Source organism: Chiloscyllium plagiosum, unplaced genomic scaffold (genome assembly GCF_037043375.1).
Source record: "Chiloscyllium plagiosum isolate Xiang-an unplaced genomic scaffold, Cpla_swu_hap1 HiC_scaffold_9, whole genome shotgun sequence".
Taxonomy (NCBI): Eukaryota; Metazoa; Chordata; class Chondrichthyes; order Orectolobiformes; family Hemiscylliidae; genus Chiloscyllium; species Chiloscyllium plagiosum.
In genome coordinates, this window is record NW_028270147.1 from 14,721,472 (window position 1) to 14,746,905 (window position 25,434).

Consider the following 25,434-nt stretch of genomic DNA (forward strand, 5'->3'; position numbering starts at 1 on the left):
GCCCACCCTGTTTCTCTGGACTGTGACCCTGGTTCTGGACTCCCTAGTTGTCAGGAACATCCTTCCTCCATTTATCCATGCAGCTTCCTATCTCTTTCAAGCCAATAATGAGGAAAGGTGCCCAACAACATTGGCAGAAAGGCTGTGAAATCCCTGGAAAATAGCATGAATATTGGAGAAATACCATGGACATTCATGGACTACAACCCCTCAGCACCAAATCTTTATATAATACAGTGTAATCTGAGTGTTTGAATAATTAGACTAATTAATTGCATGCTGCCTGCTCATTCCTCCAGTAAGGACATTCAACATCACAAAGAAGTTCTATTTTTGCATTTTTTCTGAACCAGGTAATCAATGATCAAATACACAAGGATTGCAACAACTATCGGAATCCAAATGACCTCCAATACACTACTGCATTTTGGGTGCTTAAGCAGAGATGCAATTACAAACCTTGGCCACATTAGACATTTCAGATGATTGATCCTTTTTATTGTAGGTGCAGAGGGCAAAGTAGAGCGTTGTCCCGTTTTGCAGTTCCATGTTTTTGGGAACAAATGTGAATGTTTCCCTTGAGCCAAATGGACGTGGATTCAAGTTGGTGAGGTTAACCAGGGCAGCTGCTGTGAAATTATCCCGTAGCTGGAGGGGGTGGTCACCCATTCTCACCTCATAGCGGGATGCTATCAAAAGGAGAAATGAAAGAAGAGAGAAAAGAAATTAATGTGTTCACATCTAAACATAACAACGATGACTTTCTAAACTGAGGTAAAGGGTGGAACCTGGGGTAAACAACAGGGTCTTGGTTTGTGGCAGGATAGCAGAGCAACCCATGCTTCATCTCATTTTGGGAAAGTGTGCCACATGTTGTGCCAGTCAGGCACTGGGCAGGTCTGTTGTGAGCCAAGATTGGGGAGTATTTTGTTTGGGGATGGGGGGAGGTTAGTGTTGGAAAAGACCCACCTACTGAGAGCTGCTGGCCAATTCATCCATGTTCCTCAGTGACACTTGGGAACCATTGGCTGCTGTTGGCACTGCATACACCTGAGGGCCAATGAAGGACTCAGGTAAGTGATGGCAGGAAGTGGGTTGCTGGATGTTGGGTTGTTGGGTGGGGGAACTGGGAGGTTCTACATCAAGCTGGGGGAGTGTGGGGTGCAATGGGAAGGGTGGTTGCTAGTTCTCACAAAGTTAGTCCCTTTTTTTCTAAAAGCTGTTCCTTAGCTAAAGGAGACTCTGTCCTTATGTTTTTCAGAGGGGCAATAAACCTAGCCGGGCTCTGATCAGTCTGGTTTGGTACAGAGGTGAAAAGGATTTTGAGAGGTCTTTTATTTTTATGTAAACAGATGAGAGTTCAGGCCAAAGTGGTCATGTTTTAGAAGTGACCTGTGCAACGAAAGGGGTTTGGTCAGCTCTTTAGCTGATCTGAGCTGAGTAGTTTTAGTTCAGTCCTGAACTGGGAAGTTTTACAGGGAGCCGTGTGGAAACTCTTATCTCTCTTCTGTCCTTCAGCTTCAACCTGTAAGCATATTTTCCATTTATATTGGATTTAAAGGGAATTTGCTTATTGAGACTGTTGTATATATTCAGAACAGCATAATTAAGTCTAGTTGGATAGATTGAGTTCTGTAGGTGCTTTTTATTCTGTTCTTTGTGTTTCATTGTGCTATATTGTGAGTAATTTTTTGTCTGTTTTAAAATCTAGTAGTCAACCTAGCTAACTGAATCTGGGTAATATTCACTGTACACTTACTGAAGTTATGGTCTGGGGCTGCCTGCTTAAGAATGTTTGAGTGTTCTGGCTTCGTCTGTAACGCAGTGAACAGCACCCCACCAAACCCACCCCCCCACCCATCATAACCCCTTAATGCTGTGTCCATTTCAGTATCATTGAAAGAGGGAACCTTTCTACAAAGTTCCAAAATAATACGCCAGGCTTTGCTTCTTGTGCCCTCTGCAAAGGGGTCCCTCCCCCACCACTGGATTAATGCTAGCAGCAGCAGGATGTAGTTGTAAGTGGGTATTGCCAACTTAAGGGGCTCAAACAGTGGAATACCATCCATGGAGAGCTTTACCATTCATGGGAAAACAGCGCATTGTTACATTATAACACAAACATCACAATTTATTGATCAAAGCGGAACACAAGCAATCAATGAATCATCATAGAATCCCTACATTGTGGAAAAAGGCCCGTCAGCCCAGCAAGCCCACACCGACCCTCCGAAAAGTATCTCCCCCAGACCCATTCCTCTGTATTTACTACTATCTAATGCACCTAACCCACCCTGAACATAATTGGCAAATTAGCATGGCCAATTCACCTTTACAGCAAATCTTTGGCTTGTGGGAGGAAACCAGAGCACTCAGACGAAACCCATACAGACACGGAGAATGCGCAGACTCCACACAGACATCGCCCGAGGCTGGAATCAAACCCGGGTCCCAGGCACTGTGAGGCAGCAGTGTTTACCACTAAACTACTGTGCCACATCTAAATTCACAGTTTCACTAAGACTTGGTTTGGTTTCTCTCTTCCTCTGGTGGGTGCATTTTAAATATCTCCTCTGTTAATCAGCATTCACCAACGATCTATTTAATTCAGTCCCACAAAGAAAATATCCACATAAATAACCAATGTTTAGCAACAATTACTTGCTCCCTCATCATAGTCCTCTCCTGGTGCAGTCCATTCCAACACAACTTTATTTTGAGCTAATGTTGCTTGAAGGTCTGTGATTTTACACAGTGGAATGTCAACATTGAGTGTCCCTTCGGCAACTGAAATGGTACCTCCTGATTTGACCCTTTTGAAATCTCCGATGACAGCCTCAAGATCATCCACATTGACTGAAGGTCTTGGTGGATTTACTTGAATTTTGCCCACACAAAGAGAAAGACACATATCTTAATTAGACCCAGACCACACAGACTTAATGAGCATGACCATTTCATGAAAAGCCTTGATCTGCAGAACTTGCCTAGAATTCCCCACAGGACATGTTTCTGGCCTTGGCTACATGGTGTGGGGAAATAGGTGTGCAGAAACTCATACAAACACAGAGAATGTGGGAGAAACACAGGAACTCTTGCAGTATCCGTGGAGAGAGAAACAGAAGTAATGTTTCGAGTCTGATATCAGACATGAAACATAACTCTTTTTCTGTCTCCACAGATATGACCAGACCGGCTGTATTTCACCTGCACTTTGGCTTTTAATTCCAAAGCTTTATAACCTTCTCTGTGAAGAAATTTTGCTTCAACCCAGTCCTAAATGGCCAATAACCCATTCTGAGCCAATGATCTGTACTTTTAGATTTCCTGACCAAGGGAATCATCTCCCCAGCACCAACACTATCAAGCAGCATGATCTAATGCGTGGTTAACCCCAGTACAGTTAAGGTGACATTTCTCTTTCCAGACTACCTCCTTGTAAAAGGAACAAACACATGAACATCATGGATTGTTCTGTGGGGAAAATGCAGCATGAGGAAAAGGTTTTCATAATGCAGTAAATGTTTAAGTGGATTGTATTGTTTAAGAACCTTTAAACAAATATGATACCTAAGATGTTGTAATGGAAGGTGTGTAATTTATATATATATTCTATGTTTGTATAGACACATACGTAATAACTTTAATACTCGTTTAGATGGACAGAACTTGAGTAATGGGAGAAAAAAAGCAGATTGAATGTATGGATAGGCAAGTTATGCGACAGTTTTATTGAACTTTAGTCAAGCTGCCCTTCGAATATTGTGTACAGTTCTGGTCACCACATACCCAGAAGGATGTGGATGTTTTAGAGAGCATACAGAAAAGGTTTACCAGGACATTGTCTGGTATAGGAGATTTTAGCAATGAAAAAAGGTTGGATCGACTGGGTTTGTTTTCATTGGAATGCAAGAGGTTGAGGGGTGCCTTATAGAAGTTTGTGAGATTGTGAATGGCATGGAGAGAATGGAAGTTTGAGGCTTTTTCCCAGGGTAATAGGGGGTAAGTACGAGGTTGACGGTGTGGGGTGGGGGGAAGCTTAAGACAGATGTGTGAAGCAAGTTTTTCACACAAAAGGGTGGTGAGTGCTTGCAACGGAATACCAGGGGAGGTGGTGGAAGCAGACACAGTAGCAGCATTTAAGAAGCACCTGGACAAATACATAAATAGGAAGGGAATAAGAGGAAAATGGATCCTGTAGGTGACAACGGTTTTACTATGTGAGGGTGAGATGTGTCAGTGCAGGCTTGCAGGACTGAAGGACCTGGACCTGTGCTGTATTGTTCGATGTTCTTCTGTTTCTCATCTTGTATCTGGCACAAGAATTCCAAATCAAGGGGATTTCAATATTTATATCACATCAGGGGAGACTGCCAGTTGGTTGGCAAGTGGTCTCTGATTAGTAGAGGCATCGCCATGGAAAATATATTCATTAATATTGATTGACAGCTAACAGTCAAATTTGTTAAATTTTTAACCAAGTGGGTTGTTTCTAATTGGTCAGGCCCTGAGAAATTAACCAATGTCCGACTGTCACCTACTTGTTGATTTGCAGTAGGAACAGAGTGTGTACATGTAATTTCTGTCTGTCAAGGGCCTGGTGTGTTATTACATGGAACTTCCAGCCCACACAAGGGCACCACACTGTGAGCCTGACGGACTACCTTAAACCGATTGTCGGCATAATTCCTCACACTCTTATCCAGCAAATGTAGTCCAATTGCAAACTCACATCTAATATCAGACACTGTGTTTTTGGTTTGATGTCAGTATCTTTTTGTTGGTGAACACTATTTGTGTTATTACTGCACAGTAAGAAAGGGAAACAGACTTGTCTCATGGGCCCATCAGCTTCAATAGAGTTAGGGTTAGATCAGTTAGTTTTAATTTTGAATCGTAATGTATGAAGAACTTACAATGATGTGTGTCCAAGGATCAACACATAATTATCCAATGGAATAATTTAGGTGGCATTATGAAATTATTTTACATTGAGTTAGAGTTACTGGTGGGAATTTGAGGAGGCAACAGCGATCTCAACTATTGTCATAAGCATATGTGACCCCAGTGCCACATCTTTTCAAGAATACTCAGTGTATCTTGCACAAATTGGGCATTAATCAAGCCAGCCTTGGTCCAGGATGAAGGACCCTGAGAGGGGTGGAGAGGAGTGTGAGGATGGAGCTGCCAGCCAATCAGAGCGGAGTTGCTCTTCTTGATTCAGCAGTGCCAGGAGTTAGGTGGTAGCTGTTGCCGGTATGACACATAAACGAGGCTTTGAATAAACAATGAACCCAGGAAGAAAGGTGAATGACGGTGGAAAAGGAGGAAGGACGGTAACTGGGTGGGGAGAGTTGGCAGGAAGTGGAGAAAGATTGGCTGTCAGTAGGCTAGCCCCATCGTAACATTTAGCCCCTTGTTCAGGCACCAAGTGATTTTGAAAGAGGGCCTGTCTCCAGATGCTTGAAAGTAAACCCACGAGGGTTTGCATGGTGGCTTCCCCACGTGGTGGGTATTCTGTCCATCTTTCTATTTAACACCAATGGTGGTGGGACATTGCCCTTGAGTGAACATCAAGGCCGCAAGAGCACCATTGAAATGCCATCCTGCCATGGATTTACCAGGCTGGAGGTGAGAAGGTGGTGGCAGAAAGTCCTCCTGGGGGAAGGCACAAGATTTTGACCATTGTGTTAAAACACAGTGAAGAACAACATCCAACAGTAGAAGGCAATCTTTTATCACAGTAAGGAAGGGGTCAGTAAACTCATTCGTGTTTACATTTCCCATCCCCCATTGCCCAACACCATTATTTGGTTTTTCATGGAATGTAAAGGCTGGGAGAATCTTCTGCAATGAATGCTACGTAAGTTGAGCCATTATGTAAAGTGACATTCCTGCCAAAGTAGAAAGCAAAACAGATAGCACCCAAAGGATGTGGAGAGCTCACAACTCAGTGGTTTACTACAACATAAACCCATACGCCATTTCCAAGGCATCCCTGCGCATGAGAGTCATTGCGTCCTACAGAACAGAGACAGGCCCTTTGGCCCAAACTGCTCCGTGACAACCAAAATGTCCATTCACGTCAACCCTGCACTTGGCCCATATTTTTCTAAACCTTTCTTATCCATGTATTTGTCCCAATGCCTTTTAAATGTTGTTAATGTACCTGCCTCAACCACTTCTGCTGGCAGCTTATTCCATATGCATACCACTCGCTACGTAAAAACTTTGCCCCACAGGTTCCCTTTTATTCATCACCTCTAAACGTAAACTGATGCCCTCTAGTGCTCATTACCCCAACCCTGGAAAAAAGACTGAGTAAATTCACCCTAACTGCGCCTATAAGATCCCCTTTCAGTCTCATACACTCGAAAGAAAAAAGTCCTAGCTTGTCCAATCTCTCCCTATAACTCAGACCGTTGAGTCCTGGCAACATCCTTGTAAACTTCTTCTGCACTCTTTCCAGTTTAATAACATTCTTCCTGTAGCAAGGTGATCAAAACTGAACACCAGACTCCAAGTGCTGGCTCACCAGCGTCCTGTACAGCTGCAATTTCCCAATGTTTATATTCAGTGCCCTGACCGATGAAGGCCAGTGTGCCAAAAGACTTCTTCACTACCCTGTCTACCTGTGACTCCACTTTCAGAGAACGTGCACCTGATTCCAAGGTCCCCCTGTTCCACTACACTCCTTAAGGCCCTACCATTCACCATGAAACTCCTCCCTTGATTTGACTTCCCAAAATGCAAGACCTCACACTTATCTACATTGAGTCCATTTGCCATTTCTCGGCCCACTTCCCCCAATGATCAAGGTCCTGCTGCAGTATCTGATACCATTCCTTACCATACATGATACTTCCTGTTTTAGTGTCATCTGCAAACTTACTGATCATTCCTTGGACATTTTCATCCGAATCACTGATATAGATAACAAGCAGCAATGGGCCCAGTACTGACCCCTGAGGCACTCGACTAATCACAGGCCTCCAGTCTGACAAGCACTCTTTCACTATAACTCTCTGCTTCCAACCATCAAGCCAGTTGTGTATCCAACTTGCCAGTTTCCACTTGATTCCATTTGATAACCGACCAGTGCAGCCTACCATGTGGAACTTTTTCAAAGGCTTTACTGAAATCCATATTGACTACATCTAACGCCCTGCCCTCATCAACATTCCTGGTCACTTTATCAAAGAATTCTAACAAATTTGTGAGGCATGATCTCCCACACAAAAAGGCATGCTGACTTATCAAACCCTGTCTTTCCAAATGCAGGTACATCTTATCTCTCAGAATCTTCTCAAGTAACTTACCCACCACAGATATTAAGCTCACTGGTCTATAGTTCCCATGATTTTCTTTGCAGCCCTTCTTGAATAATGGCATTACCCTCCAGTCTTCTGGGACCTTGCCTGTGGCTAACAATGATGCAAAACAATCTGCCAGGGTCCCTGCAATTTCTTCTCCAGCCTCTTGCAATGTTCTTGGATATATCTGGTAAGGACCAGGAGACTTATCCATTTTTGTACATTCTAATCCATCCAACTCTTCCTCTACTGTGATATGAGTTGTCCCCAAGATGTGACCGCTAACTTCCCCAAGTTCCCAAGTCTTCATGTCTTTCTCCATGGTAAACACAGAGGAGAAATATTCATTGAGGACTTTGCCCATCTCCTGAGGTTCTACACATACATTTCCACTTTGGTCTTCAAGGGGCCCTGTTCTCTCTCTAGTTATTCTTTTTCCTTTTGTAGGCTGAAATAACTTCTTTGGATTCACCTTAATTTTCTCAGCCAAGCTTATCTCATGGCCCCTTTTTTTCTGTTCCCATTTCCTTCTTCAGTAAACTCTTGGATCCACTATATACCTCCAGAGAATCCCTTGATCCCAGTTGCCCGTACCTGAGCCATACCTCCTCCTTTTTTCTGGTCAAAGCCTCAATATTTCTTGTCATCCAGGGTTCCCTATTCCTGTCAATCTTGCCTTTCACTCTTCCAGGAATGTGTAGACTTTGAACTCTAGCTATCTCAGTTTTAAAGGCCTCCCACAACCCGGAGATCCCGTTGCCTGGAAACAAACTACTTAAACCAACCCCTGCAAGCTCCTGTCTAATTCCATCAAAATTTGCCTTGCTCTCATTTAGAACTTAAAACTGTCGACCAGTTTTGTCCCCCTCCACAACAATTTTAAAATTAATAGAACTACGGTCACTGGTCCCAAAGTGCTCCCACACTGTCACCTCAGTCACCTGTCCTGCCCTATTTCCCAAGAGTAGGTCAAGTTTTACCCCTTCCGAGTATGACCCTCCATATACTGTTTGAGGAAATGCACTTTCCTGAACACACTTAACAAATTCCAACCCATCTAAGCCCTTAATGTTATGGCAGTCCCAGTCTATGTTGGGAAGATTAAAATCCTCTACTATGACAAGCCTATTTCTCCTGCGAGTCTCCCCAGTCTCCCTGCATATTTGTTCCTCTAATTCCCATTGACTATTTGGGGGCCTATAGTACTACTACAGTAACGTCACCACCCGCTTCTTATTTCTTAGCTCCACCCACAAAGCCTCACCGGACGATTCTTCAGTTATTTCATTTCTGATTCTTGCTGTTGCCAAATATTGTTTACCATTTTCTGTGTATCCCGGTATGTAAAAGGAATGTCCTCCTGTTCGGATCGCTGCCTTTGCCTTCCCTTCCTTTCCCTGCACACGTATTTTAAAGTTGCATCTTCCAATTTCAGAATATTTTGAGAAATACTTTGTGTAAATACCATCATTTTTGACAATGTCAGCACCTAAAGGCAAGGAAAGGGTAAGTAGCTGCAGACTAAGTGAAGCATGGAATAATTACACAGTATTTGGATTGGCACTGATATCACTGATGACAAGTGTAAAGTCAAATTGATCTGGAAATTCTAATTTCAAATCCCAGTTGCTTTAATTGCTTTGTGAATAGTTATAAATGCAAAATATCATTTTTTTACATAATTTATTAATGCAAATGGAACTTTGGGAGTTAAAAATTGGTTTTGCGCTGATTCTCAGGCACTGTGTTTAGGATTCATGAGCTGCTCATTCCGAGTCGGGTATAGATACAAAACACATTAACCTTACCCTGCCATCTGATGTATATAGTGGGAACTACGTGTCCCCTGCACTGTTGACTGCCACTGCATTTTAGAGTGCACTGAGCAGTAAAAAGATGCTGAAGCCAGCCTTCTGTGGTAGAGGTGCAGAGGAGGAGAGACACCATGGATCTTGAGGGAATGGGGCCATGAGATCCTTAAGACCCATCCTCAGACGGGAGTAGGAGCAGGTAGCCAGGAAGGTTAATACCTATTGTCTGAATCTGAAGGATTCAGCAGGTTTTTTTTAATGTATTCGCTCATGGGATGTGGGTGGAGGGGGTGGGGGTGGGGTGGGGTGTGTGCATGGTGATGTGTCGAAAAATGCGAAGGATTCCTTTCCCATGTTTGACCTGAAGCTATGAGAACTCGTGGGGTCCACACTCAATGTACTCAATGCCCATAATCCCTGCAAGCACTGCTTCAAATGTAGAAACAGTCAACAGTTCCATCAGGCTGAATGTGCGATACATTTTATGTTCTGGAGGTTATAATTAGATACATGCACATAACAGATACTGACAGTACGAATATACATTTCATTTTATAGAGCCACATTATCAGTCTCACCCAGGCCATCATCAGAAAGTTCCTGTTCAATTGTTGGGCCAGTTGGTCGTTCAATAATAACCATTGCATTTGCAAACAGGACGGGTGAGAATCTCTGACTGACTTCTGCGTAAATTGTCCTAACACCAACCGAATCCTTTTCACTGATGTGCACAGGGGAACTTTCTCGTCTGCTGCTCGGGATGTCACTATGATACTTATAACCTGTTCGATGCCAGGATTCAGGATGCCATAATTCCAAGGACCTGCCTGGAATAAAAATATTTATTTTCAACAGCTGGATAAGTAAGAGCTTCTGCAACACCTGAATGCTTTCTCTAAATTCACCTGGAGAATATCTGCTCATTGAGGTAAAAACAATGACTGCAGATGCTGGAAACCAGATTCTGGATCAGTGGTGCTGGAAGAGCACAGCAATTCAGGCAGCATCCGAGGACAGGCAAAATCGACGTTTCGGGCAAAAGCCTCCTGATGAAGGGCTTTTGCCCGAAACGTCGATTTTGCCTGTCCTCGGATTCTGCCTGAATTGCTGTGCTCTTCCAGCACCACTGATCCAATATCTGCTCATTGCCCATCCCCAAGTGTCCTTGAGAAAGTGATTTGAACTGTTGCGCTCTAGCTAGGGGAGTGTTGCTACGTGAAGAAAGTACCAGGATTTTGACCCAGTGTTCATGAAGAAATAATGGAACAGTTCCAAATCAGGATGGCATTGACTTGAAAGGGAACTTGCAACTGAAGGAGTTCCTGCTGCCTTGGTCATTCTAAATGGCGGAGTTCTTGGATTTGATTGAAGGTATAGCCATGGTCTCGTTGAGTTGCTGTACTGTATCCTGCAGTTGTTCAATGCAGTCCAGGTAAGTCCCAGATTTACTTGCTGTTTTGTGCCTTCTTTGTTGGTATGAGCTTAGGTACTAGGAAACCTTTTACAAATGCCCTCAGTGTCACTTATTGGGGGAGAGAAAAATAAATGGACATGGCACCCACCATGATCAACACTGAATTGTTTAGCACAGTGAATAGGGAGCAGAAAGGAACAGAAGTTCAATAAGTGAATAATGAAAACCATCATGGAGGAAGTTCAGTGCAAGGAAGTATGAGATAATTCACTCCATCGCCAAGAAAAATTGATCCAAATAGTTGTGAGAATAGTAGTTGTGGGAATGATCTAGATGGATCACATTGTACTAATGGACAGCTACAAGAATGTTAGCCTTCATTTCGAGGGGCTGGAATATAATGGTGTGGATGTTATGATCCCAGCGGTGTAAAGCTCTGGGAATACCGCATCTGCAGTATTACTTTCTCCCACCAGGAAAGATGGAATAGGTTCTGAAGAACGGGCATTGGACTCTATTTCTCCCTCCACAGATGCTGCTAGGCCAGTTGAGTTTCCCAGCAATTTCAGTTTTTATTTCCAGCACAGATTCTTTATGATGTTCCTGTTGTGATGAGGATTAAATAATGAGGAAATGTTTCATAGACTGAGGTGCTTTTGTTTGAACTAGAGATGATTTAGAGTGATTTATTCTGAGTGTCATGGTGATTAAAGAATTTTATTGCCTCCTTTGGGAACATCCAAACAAAATGAGGGATCAGCTGTAAGGGTCAAAGCTAGGAAGCACACAAGAACTAATTGAAATTTAGAATTTTGGGTATTTGCTGCTCAAATAAATATTTCAATACTGAGAACACTGAATATTGAAAGGCAAATATGTCAAGGGGTTTGGAACCAAACTGAGTACATTGATTTAAGATACAAATCAGCCATGGTCTCACTGAATAACAGAAGTCATTTAAGGGACTGACTTGTCTTTCTTATATGACATTGAGGCACCATTGATGTACTCAGGAATATCAGAAATAAGAACATCAATCATACCCTGCCATTTGACCAATTCATGGATGATCTTCTATCTCAATGCCATTGACCTGCACTATCTCCATACCTCTTAATGACTTCAACATCTGGAAGTCTACCAATCTCTGTCTTGAGCATAGTCCCCAGCACTTTAGTGTGTTTATTACCCTTTACTCGAAAGTGTGTCGGCAAAATTGAGGTGAACTCAGAATTGTTTTCGCTTTTGGTGCCTCCATGGGTTCCCAAGGCTCTCAATGGCATTGAATGACCCTAATGCCCATGTCCTCACCAATGCATTGGAAGCTGTACCATGCAGAAGTGATACATTTCAAATTGTAACGTAACTATTTTGTTTCACTCCATGTGTGCTGTGTACTCAACTGGCTAATGGCAGAGATCATGTGAAAGACTGCACTGTATAATTGTCGAAATAGAGGATGGTTGAGAGTAAACATGCTGCTGTCCAATGACTCTGCTGGAAAACATGATTAACAATGATACAATGTACACTGCAGAACATAAAGAATCAAAGGAGACATTTTGATCCCTACCTATGCAGTGCCAGGAATGTTCAGACGGGCTGTACGTGTTGTACTATCAGCCTTAAAGTCATTGTTGTTGTACACGTTTCCACTGGGGTCATATACAACCATTTCTGGTGTCTGCTTCTGCCATGTAATTACAAAAAACATGTGGTTCCCAATGGTCTTATCGACGAAAACTATTCCTTTCAACCAAGGTCATCTTCAACCTTTGTTCCAGAGCTTTCAAGCTGGAACCAAAGAAATGGATCTATTGAATTTAATGTTAAGTTAACAAAAGGATAATGAGAAAGTCATTATCTGAGGGAAAACAGACCTGAACTAACTGTTGACTAATGTCACCATTTCCTGATACTATTGAAGAGAAGGCATCAGTTAATCCAGTTGCATACACATTATCCGTGGCTACAAACTGTTGACCCCCTAGAGAATGGAGAGGGTAAGAAAGTTATAAACATGGATCAAATACATGGTCAATGGGCAATGCCAATTGAGACTGAAATGAAGAAGGAGGCATCAGAGATTTCTGCAATGTGACAGTAACTGCCCAATGTCAAATTGTTTGGAGTAAAACATTGAACACGATAACATCGATTTTAATCCTGTCTGATTAGCAGGAACAATGTCTGGTTGAGGGAAGAAGAATTAAAATGGCAGTGGTAGCCATTATGTTCCCATTACCTGCAATATTAACAGTTAGCTTGGAGAATCAAGCCTGACTGACTAGAAATATGGACATGTCCGTGACTTTTATTGGATATTAAAGTTGTGTGACATAAATAAATTGACTTGGCTAATTTCCTGTTAGCTCTACTTATGGACAGTGCCAGGAGTAAAGTCCCACCAACTTCCTGTTGGAGTCTGCCCAGTAATTGGAATGCTCTCAACTGAAATTCCTTTGTCCAGTATTTTCATTGAGGGCCACCCAATTCATTTTAAACCTGTTACCACTTCCACCACAATAAACGTTGGGAGCAGAACTCAAAACAACAAGGCTTGTGGTTGTGTTCCTCTCCCAAGAATTCATGAGAAATTCTGTGTGTTCTTATTACCTGTCAGGGTTGACATCTGTTCCAGCTCTGCAGCTGCATCAGGTCCTAATGCTATCGTGTGGATAACTGCACCACTTTGTTCCACCTCCGAGAAACAACTGCTTATCCCACTGTCCTCCCCATCAGTCAGCAAAACAACTTCATCACCATTTGTAGCACCGTCGTCACCACCAAGTACCTGCAAAGCCGTTAAGTTATTGTCAACATGGGAAAACTGAAAAATAAAATGAGTTACTAAAGTTTGCTGAAGCATTTCAGTTTCTACCTGAAAACCAGCCTGGATTCCTGCGCAGATATTTGTCCCTCCATTAGCTGTTGTAGGTAGCAATTGGACAAGTTGATTCCTCACATCTTCATTATCAATCACTTTCAAATGTGATTGAATAGTTGCAGTATTGTTAAAAGTGACTATTCCAACTTGTGATTTTGCTTCAATGATCTGAAGTAAGAATATCTCGGCTGCTTGTCGGAGTCTGCTAATACGATTCTCCTGTTGAATTAAAAAAAGACAATGTAATATGCAGCTCACTGCCTTTTAGCTGATTTGTTTATCATTACATTTAAAGTAATATTGATAAAAATTAATTTAAAGTTAGTATTAAGCATTCTGCTTTGCTGGAGATAGTGTGTAAATTTTTTTGATGATTGTTTTGGCTGCATTAATTCAAGCAAATGTTTCCTTTTTACAGATGGGATGTGGGTGTCATTGGCAACAGCAGTATTTATTGCCCATCTTTAATTGCCTTTGAACTGAACGACTTGCAGGGCATTTCAAGGGTAGTTAAAGTCAACTACAGTCTCTGAGACTGGAGTCACATCTGCATCAGATAACATTGGCAGATTTCCTTACTGAAAGGCCATTAGTTCGTTATTTACAACAATGATTGCCATTTGTTCAACTGGCCAGCATCTACTGCCCATCCGTAGTTGCCCGTGAGAAGGTGGTGTTGAGCTACCTTCATGAACTACTGCAGTCCACATGCTGTGGCTTGACCAACAATGCCTTTAGGGAGGGAATTCCCAGCATTTTACCGAACAATAGTGAAGGGACAGGAATATATGTCCAAGTCAGCATGGTCTATGATTTCGAGGGAACCATGAACATGTTGGTGTTCCCGTGTCTCTGCTGCCCTTGTCCTTCTAGAAGGAAGTGGTCATGGGTTTGGAAGGTGCTGCCTGAGGATCTTTGGTGAATTTCTGCAGTGCATCTTGTAGACAGTATGCACTGCTACTACTGAGCGTTGATGGTGGATGGAGTGGATGTTGTGGATGTGATGCCAATCAAATCAGCTACTTTGTCCTTGATGGTGTCAAGCTGCTTGAGTGTTGTCAGAGCTGAACTCCTCTAGGCAAGTGGACAGTATTCCATCACACACCTGTCTTGTGCCTTGCAGGTGGAGTCAGGAGCATATCTGGACAATTGTCAGATAGATACCAGTTTTTCACTGTACTGGAAGAGCTTGGTTAAGAAAGTGTCAAGTTCTGGAGCACAAGTCTTCTGTACAACTGTTGGAATGTGGCCAGGGCCCATAGTCTTTGCAATATCCAATGTTTCCAAACATTTCTTGATCTCACATGGAGTGAATCAAACTAGCTGAAGACTGGCATCTATGATACTGGGGACCACTGGAGGAGATCCAGATGAAACTTGGTATTTGTAGCTGAAGGTTGTTGCAAATGCTTCAGCTTTAACTTTCACACTATGTTGGATTCTTCCAAGATTGAGGATGGGGATATTTGTGGATCATCCTCCTCCCACTTAGTTGTTGAATCGACCACCGCCATTCACAACTGGATGTGGCAGGACTGCAGAGCTTTGATCCATTGACTGTGGATTCACTTGTGCTGTTTGAATTACAAGTAATCCTGTTTGGTACTTTCACCAGGTAGACACCTCATGTTCAGATATGCCTTCAGCTGCTCCTGCATTCTCCATTGAAACAGGATTGATTCCCTGGCTTGATGGTAATGGTCCAGTGGGGGATGTGCTGGGCCATGAGGTTGTGAATTGTGCTGAAGACAATTCTGCTCCAGGTCATGGCCCATAGTACCTCATGGATGCCAAGTCTTGAGTTGTTCAAAGTCTGTCTCATGTAGCACAGTGTTAGTACTGCACAACACAATGGAGGGTGTTCTCAATGTGAAGGTGGGACTTCATCTCCACAAGGATTGTGCAGTGGTCGCTCTTACTGATACTGTCATGGACAGGTGCATCTGCGGACAGCAGATTGGTAAGGATGAGGTCAGGTACGTTGATTCCCTCACCGCCTGCTGCAGATCCAGTCTGGTAGCTTGGTCTTTAGGACCTTACCAGTTCGATCAGTAGCACTGCTGCTGAGCCCTCCTTGATGGTGGACATTGAAATGCCTCGCCCAAAGTACATTTTGTGTCCTTGCCTTCGTCAGTGCTTCCTCGAAGTTTGTTCAACATGGAGGAGTATCAATTCAGTAGCTGAGGGAGGACATACATGGAGATGCACTGCATGGAACCCTTTGGTCCAACCCATCCATGCCAACCAGATTTCCAAACTTAATCTCGTCCCATTTACCAGCACTTGGCCCATATCATTTCCTAAACCCTTCCTATTCATGTACCCATCCAGGTGCCTTAAATGTTGTAATTGTACCGGCCTCCATCACTTCCTCTGGCAGCTCATTCCATACACACACCATACTCTGTGTGAAAAAGTTATCCCTTTTGTCCCTTTTAAATCTTTTCCCTCTCTCACTAAACTTAACTCCTCCAGTTCTGGACTCCCCCAACCCAGGGAAAAGACCTTATCTATTTACCTTACCCATCCCCCTCATGATGTTATAAACCTCCAAAAGATCACACCTCAGACTCTGATGTTCCAGGGAAAACAGCCGCAGGCTATTCAGCCTTTCCCTACAACCCCCTGACTCCCACAGCTACCTGAATTACACCTCCTTCCACCCTGCCTCCTGCAAAAATGCTATTCCCTTATCTCAATTCCTCCGCCTCTGCTGCATCTGCTCCATGGAGGACCCGTTCCACCACAGAACACACCAGATGGCCTCCTTCTTTAAAGACCGCAATTTCACCTCCCAGGTGGTTGAAGATGCCCTCCAACGCATCTCATCCACATCCCATGCATCCCCCCTTGAATGCCACCCCTCCAACTGCAACAAGGACAGAACCCCCCCCCCCCCCCCCCCCTCCCCCCACACCTGGGGCCCCCTCTTCCAGCCCACCAACCTCCATATACATCATATCATCCGCCGACATTTCCGCCAGCTACAAACGGACCCCACCACCAGAGATATATTTCCCTCCTCACCACTATCTGCTTTCCACAAAGACCATTCCTTCCGAGATTACCTGGTTAGGTCCAGCCCCCTAACAGCCCACCCTCCTCGCTCGGCATCTTCCCCTGCCACTGGAGGAATTGCAAAACCTGCGCCCACACCTCCCCCCTCACCTCCATCCAATGCCCAAAAGGAGCCTTCCACATCTATCAAAGTTTCACCTGCACCTCCACACATGTCATTTAATGTATACGTTGCTCCCAATGTGGTCTCCTCTACATTGGGGCGACTGGTTGCCTACTCACAGAGCGCTTCAGAGAAGATCTCCAGGACACCTGCACCAATCATTCCCACCGCCCTGTGGCCGAACATTTCAACTCCCTCTCCCACTCCGCCAAGGACATGCAGGTCCTGAGCCTCCTCCGTCGCCACTCCCTCACCACCCAATGCTAGGCGGAAGAACGCCTCATCTTCCACATCGGAACCCTTCAACCCCACGGCATCAATGTGGGCTTCACCAGCTTCCTCAATTCTCCTCCCCCTCACTTTACCCCAGTTCCAAACTTGCAGCTCAGCACTGTCCTCTTGACCTGTCCCATTTGTCAATCTTCCTTCCCACCTATCCACTCCACCTTCCTCTCCGACTTATCACCTTCACCCCCACCTCCAACCACCTATTGCCCTCTGAGCTACCTTCCCCCCAGCCCCACCCTCCTCCCATTTATCTCTTCCACAACCGAGGCGCCCAGCCTCATTTCTCATGAAGGGCTTTTGCCCGAAAAGTCGATTTTTCTGTTCCTCGGATGCTGCTTGACCTGCTGTGCTTTTCCAACACCACACTCTCGAATGCTATAACTCTAGCATGTTGGATGGATCGGTTTTTGTCCAATGTTTGCAGGAGAGTTTCATGACACAATATGTCGAAGGGCCGACATGAGGGGAGGCCACACTGGATCTGGTGCTTGGTAATGATCTAGTGATAGGTGAGCACTTTGGACAGAGTGACCATAATTCAGTTAAGTTTAGTTTAGTGATGGAAAGGGATAGGTACATGCCACAGGGCAATAGTTATTGATGGGGAAAGGGGAATTATAATAGAATTAGGCAATACTTAGGAGGCATGGAATCGGGCAGCAAAATGCTGGAGTTGGGACATTCGAAATGTAGAGCTGGTTTAAGGAACAGATATTGCACATCTTTGATAGGTATGTCCCTGTCAGGTAAGGAGGATGTGATTAAGTAAGGGAACCGTGATTTATTAAAGAAATCGTATCTCTTGTTAAGCGGAAGAGAGAGGCTTATGTGAAGTTGAGGCAAGATGGTTCAGATGAGGCGATAGAGAGTTACAGATTAGCTGGGAAGGATTTAAAGAGAGAGTTAAGAAGAGCAAGGAGGGGACATGAGCAGTCTTTAGCAGGTAGAATAAAGGAGAACCCGAAATGTTTCTGTAGATATGTGAGGAATAAAAGGATGACTAGGGCAGGAATACAGCCTGTCAAAGACAGAAGTGGGATTTTGTGCCTGGACCCTGTGAAGAATGGAGAGATGCTAAATGAATATTTCTCATCTGTTTTCAATCAGGAAAAGGAGAATATTGTAGAGCAGAAGACAGAGAAATGGGCTATTAGACTTGAAAGGATTGAGGTTAGTAAGGAGGAGGTGTTATCAATTCTAGAAGATGTGAAAGTAGATAGTCTCCTGGCTGGATGGGATTTATCCAAGGATTCTCTGGGAAGCTAGGGAAGAGATTGCTGAGCCTTTGGCCTTGATCTTTGAGTTGTCATTGTCTGCAGATTTAGTACCAAAGGACTGAAGGATTGCAAGTGTTGTGCCCTTGTTCAAGAAGGGCAGCAGAGATGACCCAGGTAATTATAGACCAGTGAGCCTGATGTCTGTTGAAGGAAAAGTTTTGGAAAGGAATTTAAGAGATAGGATTTATAATCATCTAGCAAGCAACTATTTGATTGGAAAGTAATTAACATGGATTAGTCAGGGCAGGCCATGTCTCACAAACCTCATTGATTTCTTTGACAAGGTGACCAAGCATGTGGATGAGGGTAGGGCAGTTAACGTGGTGCACATAGACTTCAGTAAAGCCTTTGATAAGGCAGGCTATTGGAGAAAATGTGGAGGCACAGGATTGAAGGTGATTTAGCAGTTTGGATGAGAAACTGGCTTTATGTATGAAGGCAATGAGTGATAGTTGATGGAAAATATTCAGCCTAGAATCCAATTACTAGTGGTGTGCCAGAAGGATCTGCTTTGGGACCACTGCTGTTTGTCAGTTTTATAAATGACTTCGACGCAGGCATAGATGGATGGATAAGTAAGTTTACATATGATACTAAAGTCAGTGGAGTAGTGGACAGTGTGGAATGTTGCAGGTTGCAGGGAGACTTGGATAAACTGCAAAATTGGACTGAGAGGTGGCAAATGGAGTTCAATGCAGATAAATGTGAGGTGATTCACTTTGGGAAGAATAACAGGAAAACAAAATACTGGGTCAATATAAAGATTCTTGGTAGTGTGAGTGTGCAGAAGGATCTTGGTGTCCATGCACATAAATCCCTGAAAGTTACCACCCAGGTTGATAGTGCTGTAAGAAGGCAAATGGTGTGTTAGGTTTTATTGGTAGAAGGATTGAGTTGCAGAGCCATGATGTCATGCTGTAACTGTACAAAACGATAGTGCAGCATCACTTGGAGTATTGTATGCAGTTCTGGTCCCCACATTACAGGAAGGATGTGGAAGCATTGGAGAAGGTGCAGAGAAGATTTACCAGGATGTTTCCTGGTCTGGAGCGAAGGTCTTATGAGGAAAGGCTGAGGGACTTGGGTCAGTTCTCACTGGAAAGAAGAATCTAGATTAAACTGGTGCTGGAAAAGCACAACAGTTCAGGCAGCATCCGAGGAGCAGGAAAATCGACGTTTCGGGCAAAAGCCCTTCATCAGGAATAAAAGCAGAGTGCCTGCAGGGTGGAGAGATAAATGAGAGGAGGGTGGGGGTGGGGAGAAGGTAGCAAAGAGTACAATGGGTGAATGGGGGTGGGGATGAAGTTGATTGGTCAGAGAGGAGGGTGGGGTGGACAGGTGGAAAGGAAGATAGGCAGGTAGGACAGGTCATGGGGACGGTGCTGAGCTGGAAGTTTGGAGCTGGGGTGAGGTGGGGAGGGGGAAATAAGGAAACTGGTGAAGTCCACATTGATGCCCTGGGGTTGAAGTGTTCCGAGGCAGAAGATGAGACGTTCTTTCTCCAGGCGTTGGGTGGTGAGGGAGCGGCGGTGAAGGAGGCCCAGGACCTCCATGTCCTCGGCAGAGTGGGAGGGGGAATCGAAATGTTGGGCCACAGGGCGGTGTGCTTGATTGGTGCGGGTGTCCCAGAGATGTTCCCTAAAGCGCTCTGCCAGGAGGCGTCCAATCTCCCCAATGTAGAGGATACCGCATCGGGAACACCGAATACGATAAATGATATTGGTGGATGTGCCAGTAAAACTTTGATGGATGTGGATGGCTCCTTTGGGGCCTTGGATGGAGGTGAGGGAGGTGGTGTGGGTGCAGGTTTTGCAATTCCTGCGGTGTCACGGGAAGTTGCCAGGATGGGAGGGTGGGTTGTTGGGGGGCATGGACCTGACCAGGTAGTCACGGAGGGAATGGTCTTTGCGAAAGGTGGAAAGGGGTGGGGAGGGAAATATATCCCTGGTTGTGGGGTCCATTTGGAGATGGCGGAAATGTTGGCGGATGATTTGGTTTATGCGAAGGGTGGTAGGGTGGAAGGTGAGCACCAGGGGTGTTCTGCCCTTGTTACGGTTGGAGGGGTGGGGTCTGAGGGCGGAGGTGCGGGATGTGGATGAGATGCGTTGGAGGTCATCTTTAACCACGTGGGAAGGGAAATTGCGGTCTCTAAAGAAGGAGGCCATCTGGTGTGTTCTGTGGTGGAACTGGTCCTCCTGGGAGCAGATACGGCAGAGGCGGAGGAATTGGGAATACGGGATGGCATTTTTGCAGGAGGTAGGGTGGGAAGAGGTGTAATCCAGGTAGCTGTGGGAGTCGGTGGGTTTGTAAAAAATGTTGGCGTCAAGTCGGTCGTCATTAATGGAGATGGAGAGGTCCAGGAAGGAGAGGGAGGTGTCAGAGATGGTCCAGGTAAATTTAAGGTCAGGGTGGAATGCGTTGGTGAAGTTGATGAATTGCTCAACCTCCTCGCGGGAGCACGAGGTGGCGCCAATGCAGTCATCAATGTAGCGGAGGACGAGGTGGGGAGTGGTGCCGGTGTAACTACAGAAGATCGACTGTTCTACGTAGCCAACAAAGAGACAGGCATAGCTGGGGCCCATACGGGTGCCCATGGCTACCCCTTTGGTCTGGAAGAAGTGGGAGGATTCAAAGGAGAAATTGGATGCCTACTAGCAGAGTGCTTTAGAGAACATCTCCGGGACACCCACACCAATCAACCCCACCGCCCTGTGGCCCAACATTTCAACTCCCCTTCCCACTCTGCCGAGGACATGGAGGTCCTGGGCCTCCTTCACCGCCGCTCCCTCACCACCCAACGCCTGGAGGAAGAACGCCTCATCTTACACCTTGGAACACTTCAACCCCAGGGCATCAATGTGGACTTCACCAGTTTCCTCATTTTCCCTTCCCCCACCTCACCCCAGCTCCAAACTTCCAGCTCAGCACCGTCCCCATGACCTGTCCTACCTGCCTATCTTCCTTTCCACCTATCCACTCCACCCTCCTCTCTGACCTATCACCTTCATGCCCACCCCCATTCACCCATTGTACTCTATGCTACTTTCTCCCCACCCGCCCCCTCCTCTCAGTTATCTCTCCACTCTGCAGGCACTCTGCCTCTACTCCTGATGAAGGGCTTTTGCCTGAAACGTCGATTTTCCTGCTCCTCGGATGCTGCCTGATGTGCTGTGCTTTTCCAGCACCAGTTTAATCGAGAATCTGGTTTCCAGCATCTGCAGCCCTTGTTTTTACCTATTGGAAAGAAGAAGGCTAAGAGGAAATTTATTAGAGACATAAAAGATGATCAGAAGATTAGATAGGGTGGACAGTGAGAGTCTTTTTCCTAGGACGATGACATCTGCTTTTACAAGGGGTTATAGCTGCAAGTTGAGGGGTGATAGATTGAAAACAGATGTCAGAGGCAGGTACTTTCCTCAGAGAGTGGTAAGGGTGTGGAATGCCCTACCTGCCAATGTAGTTAACTCAGCCACATTAGGGGCATTTAAACAGTCCTTGGATAAGCATATGGATGATGATGGTATAGTGTAAGGTGATGGGTTTAGATTAGTTTACATCGGTGCAACATCGAGGGCCAAAGGGCCTATTCTGCATTGCATTGTTCTATGTTGAATGGCTGTTACACGCTGGTGCTTGACTAGTCAACCAATTTTAGTACTAGCCCCAAATGCTAATGAGAAGGATTTTGCAGGGTAGACAGGACTGTTTCTGCCATTGTCTTTTCCACTGCCCAGGTCAATGCCAGATAATCTGTCTGGTTTTTTTCTTGTAATGATTAACACAAAGGAATGGCTTGCTAGGCCATTTCAGACGGCAATTGAGAGTCAACCACATTGCTGTGAGTCTGAAGTCACATGTCAGCCAGCCGAGGTGAGGATGATAAATTTCGTTCTTGAAGGACATCGGTGAACCAGATGGGTTTTTTCGCCAATTGACAATGACCTCATGGTCATCAGAAGATTCTTAATTCCAAACTTTTTAATTGAATTCAAATTCCACTATCTGCCATGACAGGATTCGAAACCAGGTCCCAAGAACATTGGCTGAATTTCTGCATTAATAGTTGAACGATACTGGAGCTGTGCCATCATCTCCCCCTTGAACCCGTGTCTCCAGAGCATTAGCATGGCTCTCTACATTACCAGGAGAAAGTGAGGACTGCAGATGCTGCAGATCAGAGTTGAGACTGCAGTACTGCAAAAGCACAGCAAGTCAGTCAGCATCCCTGCAGCAGGAGAATCTATTTTTTGGGCATCAGCCCTTCATCAGGAGTCTCTACATTGCCACCCTGACATTACTGCTATACCAATGCCTGCTCTAAAATTCTAGAGTGTTCTGTCAAACTCTCGATATGTTCTTTGTAGATGACAGAGAGGATCTGGGAGTAAGGAGATGAGCTACTAGTTTCAGAATATCCAGCTTCTGACCTCCTCTAACTTGCTGTGTGAAGCCACACAACAGCACAAATGTGGGTCTAAGTCAATACTTTCTGTGAAATAAACTTTACTATTGACCTTACCAACGTCATGCTCCCAGAGACATCAAGGACTAAGCACAGAGCACGGTGTTTGGCCTGTAGCAGTGTAAAGGTCGGTATCATTGAACCACTGTAGGGTGAGGGATTGTTTCTGAAATCCTCCGACTTGCTGATTACATCCCAAGTGCTCCTGAAGTTGCACATTTTGTTTTGCATGTTCGGTGCGTCAGGATTGTGAGTCTTATCGTCACAGAATTCAGTCACCTGGATGTTTTTAAAAACAAGATGCAACAGGTTAAAGGGGCTGCAGATAGATTGTAGTGGGGATGGATTATTTTTACCTTCCATTCCCAGGAAGAGTACTGTTGGAGACAGTCACCTGCCCATTGTGAAGACCACAGGATCGATATTGCATTGAATCTCTCGGATGTCACACAGATGTCTGATAAGAAGAAATCCACAATATAAGTTTGCAACTACCCTCAGTGTTTAAAACTTATCCCTGATTTCTTGATAACATCATAATATGTATTTTAAACAAGAAAAGGACAGAACTGTTAAATCCTTAAATGTTTCAAGTTTGCTCCTTGCCCTTCCCCAATCAATGGCATCCGATAAGGGCAAGACACCAAACTGTGCATTATCATCAATCTCAAAGGCCCTGCACTTTGCAAGAGGAAGCTGGAGATGTGGAAAATGCAGGTCACTGCTGTCATCCATTGAAGAGGAGACACCTCCAATCTGCAGTAAAATGGGGAAAGTGATGCTCAGGAATTGAGGAGATGGTAAGGTGATTCAGTGGTTAGCACTGCTGCCTCATACACAAGGGACCTGGGTTCAATTTCAGCCTTGGATAATGACTGTGTGAAGTTTGCATGCTCTCCCCGTGTCTGCACAGGTTTCCTCTGGGTGCTCTGGTTACCTCCCATCGTCCAAAGATATACAGGCTGGGTGGATTGACCATGGCAAATTAGGTTACCGGTATGATTAGATTACATTACAGTGTGGAAACAGGCCCTTCGGCCCAACAAGTCCACACCGACCCGCCGAAGCGAAACCCACCCATACCCCTACATTTACCCCTTACCTAATACTACGGGCAATTTAGCATGGCCAATTCACCTGACCCTGCACATCTTTGGACTGTGGGAGGAAACCGGAGCACCCGGAGGAAACCCACGCAGACACGGGGAGAACGTGCAAACTCCACACAGTTAGTCGCCTGAGGCGGGAATTGAACCCGGGTATCAGGCGCTGTGAGGCAGCAGTGCTAACCACTGTGCCACCGTGTATGGGATAGAATTCTCTGTGGAGGGTTGATGGCAAACCCGATGGGCTGAATGGTTTCTTTCCACACTGTCAGGATTTTATGAAATTGCAGGTTTTCATCAAAGTGAAATTCTCCCAGAGCACTGCTGCCAGTACAAAGACTTCAGTTGGCTGGACAGCAGATTTATGACACAGAGGTGACAGCACTAATGTTCGATTCCTGCACTGGTTGAGGTTTCCATGAAGGACTGTCCTTGTCAACCTTTACCCTCACCTGAGCTGTGGTGTCTGTCTGGGTAAGGCATCACACGTTGCCTCAATCCAATGGGAGAGCAGTCTTGGCCTGGTAGAACGATGGAGACTTCATTTTATTTTTATATTAATTATTACAGTATAGATATCTCTGGCAGGATCGAATTAACTATGACAGGGACATGGTGATTCACCTTCTTGAATCACAGCAGTATCAACTGTCTGTACCCTTTGTAACGTTAGGGGATTTCAGTGATAATGATAATTTTCAAAGTTGGGAATTAGTGTTGGACTTTGAGGAGAACCTGGACGTCAATGTGCTGCTATTGTTATGAAGGTGCTTCATTATGAACAGTTTCTTTGAGGATTTGTGTTTAAAGAAATGCAGACAGCTATTTGTTTGTAAACTTTCATAAGATATCTGGAGATTTGTCTCAAAAGTGTCACTAAATGACCCATTGGACCTTTTTTTAAAGACACTTGCTGGAAGTCACATGATTTAAGTTAATTACTTACAGTGATTTATTGGAAATCACATGTCATGGTTTAGGGCTGTCAATATTGTTTGGAATTCAGTTGCTGAGATGGTTATCCTCTGCCTTTTAAAGGAAGCTCTTTTGAGGGACCAGTGTAATAACCAAACACTGTATGAACTCCTTGAATACCTTTTCAACAATACTTCTTGGTGATTACAGAATAAATTACATCCATAAGGATCCCTGTGGTGACTGTCTATCTTCGATATCCATGTGCCAGGAAGCTGGATGAAAGCCTTATCGTTATTCTTCACATCCTCATTCCATATCTCTGTCAAGAACTTTGTTTCTTTTTAAATTGACATATGTATGGTTATTTCAAAGATATAACATTTGGGACTTCCACTTGTGTGTTTGAATTTTTCTTGAGCAAGTTCTGCTTTATAATAAATCAATAATTTTGTTCCTGACTAGAGATGCTTATTTAATGGATCTTTTATATTCTAATTTGAAAATATAGATAAAGCATCATTGGCTATCTTGGTAACTGTGTAAAGTAAATATATTTGTGATAGAACATAGAACATAGAACATAGAAGAATACAACGCAGTACAGGCCCTTTGGCCCTCGATGTTGCGCCGATCCAAGCCCACCTAACCTATACTAACCCACTATCCTCCATATACCTATCCAATACCTGCTTAAATGCCCATAAAGAGGGAGAGTCCACCACTGCTACTGGCAGGGCATTCCATGAACTTACGACTCGCTGAGTGAAGAACCTACCC

General features: G+C 44.5%; 1 pseudogene; it reads right to left on the reverse strand.

Annotated features, from left to right (window-relative positions):
* Window positions 1-314: 314 nt before the first annotated feature.
* Window positions 315-25,434, reverse strand: part of LOC122554702 (calcium-activated chloride channel regulator 3A-1-like) — a 50,299-nt pseudogene continuing 25,179 nt past the window's right edge.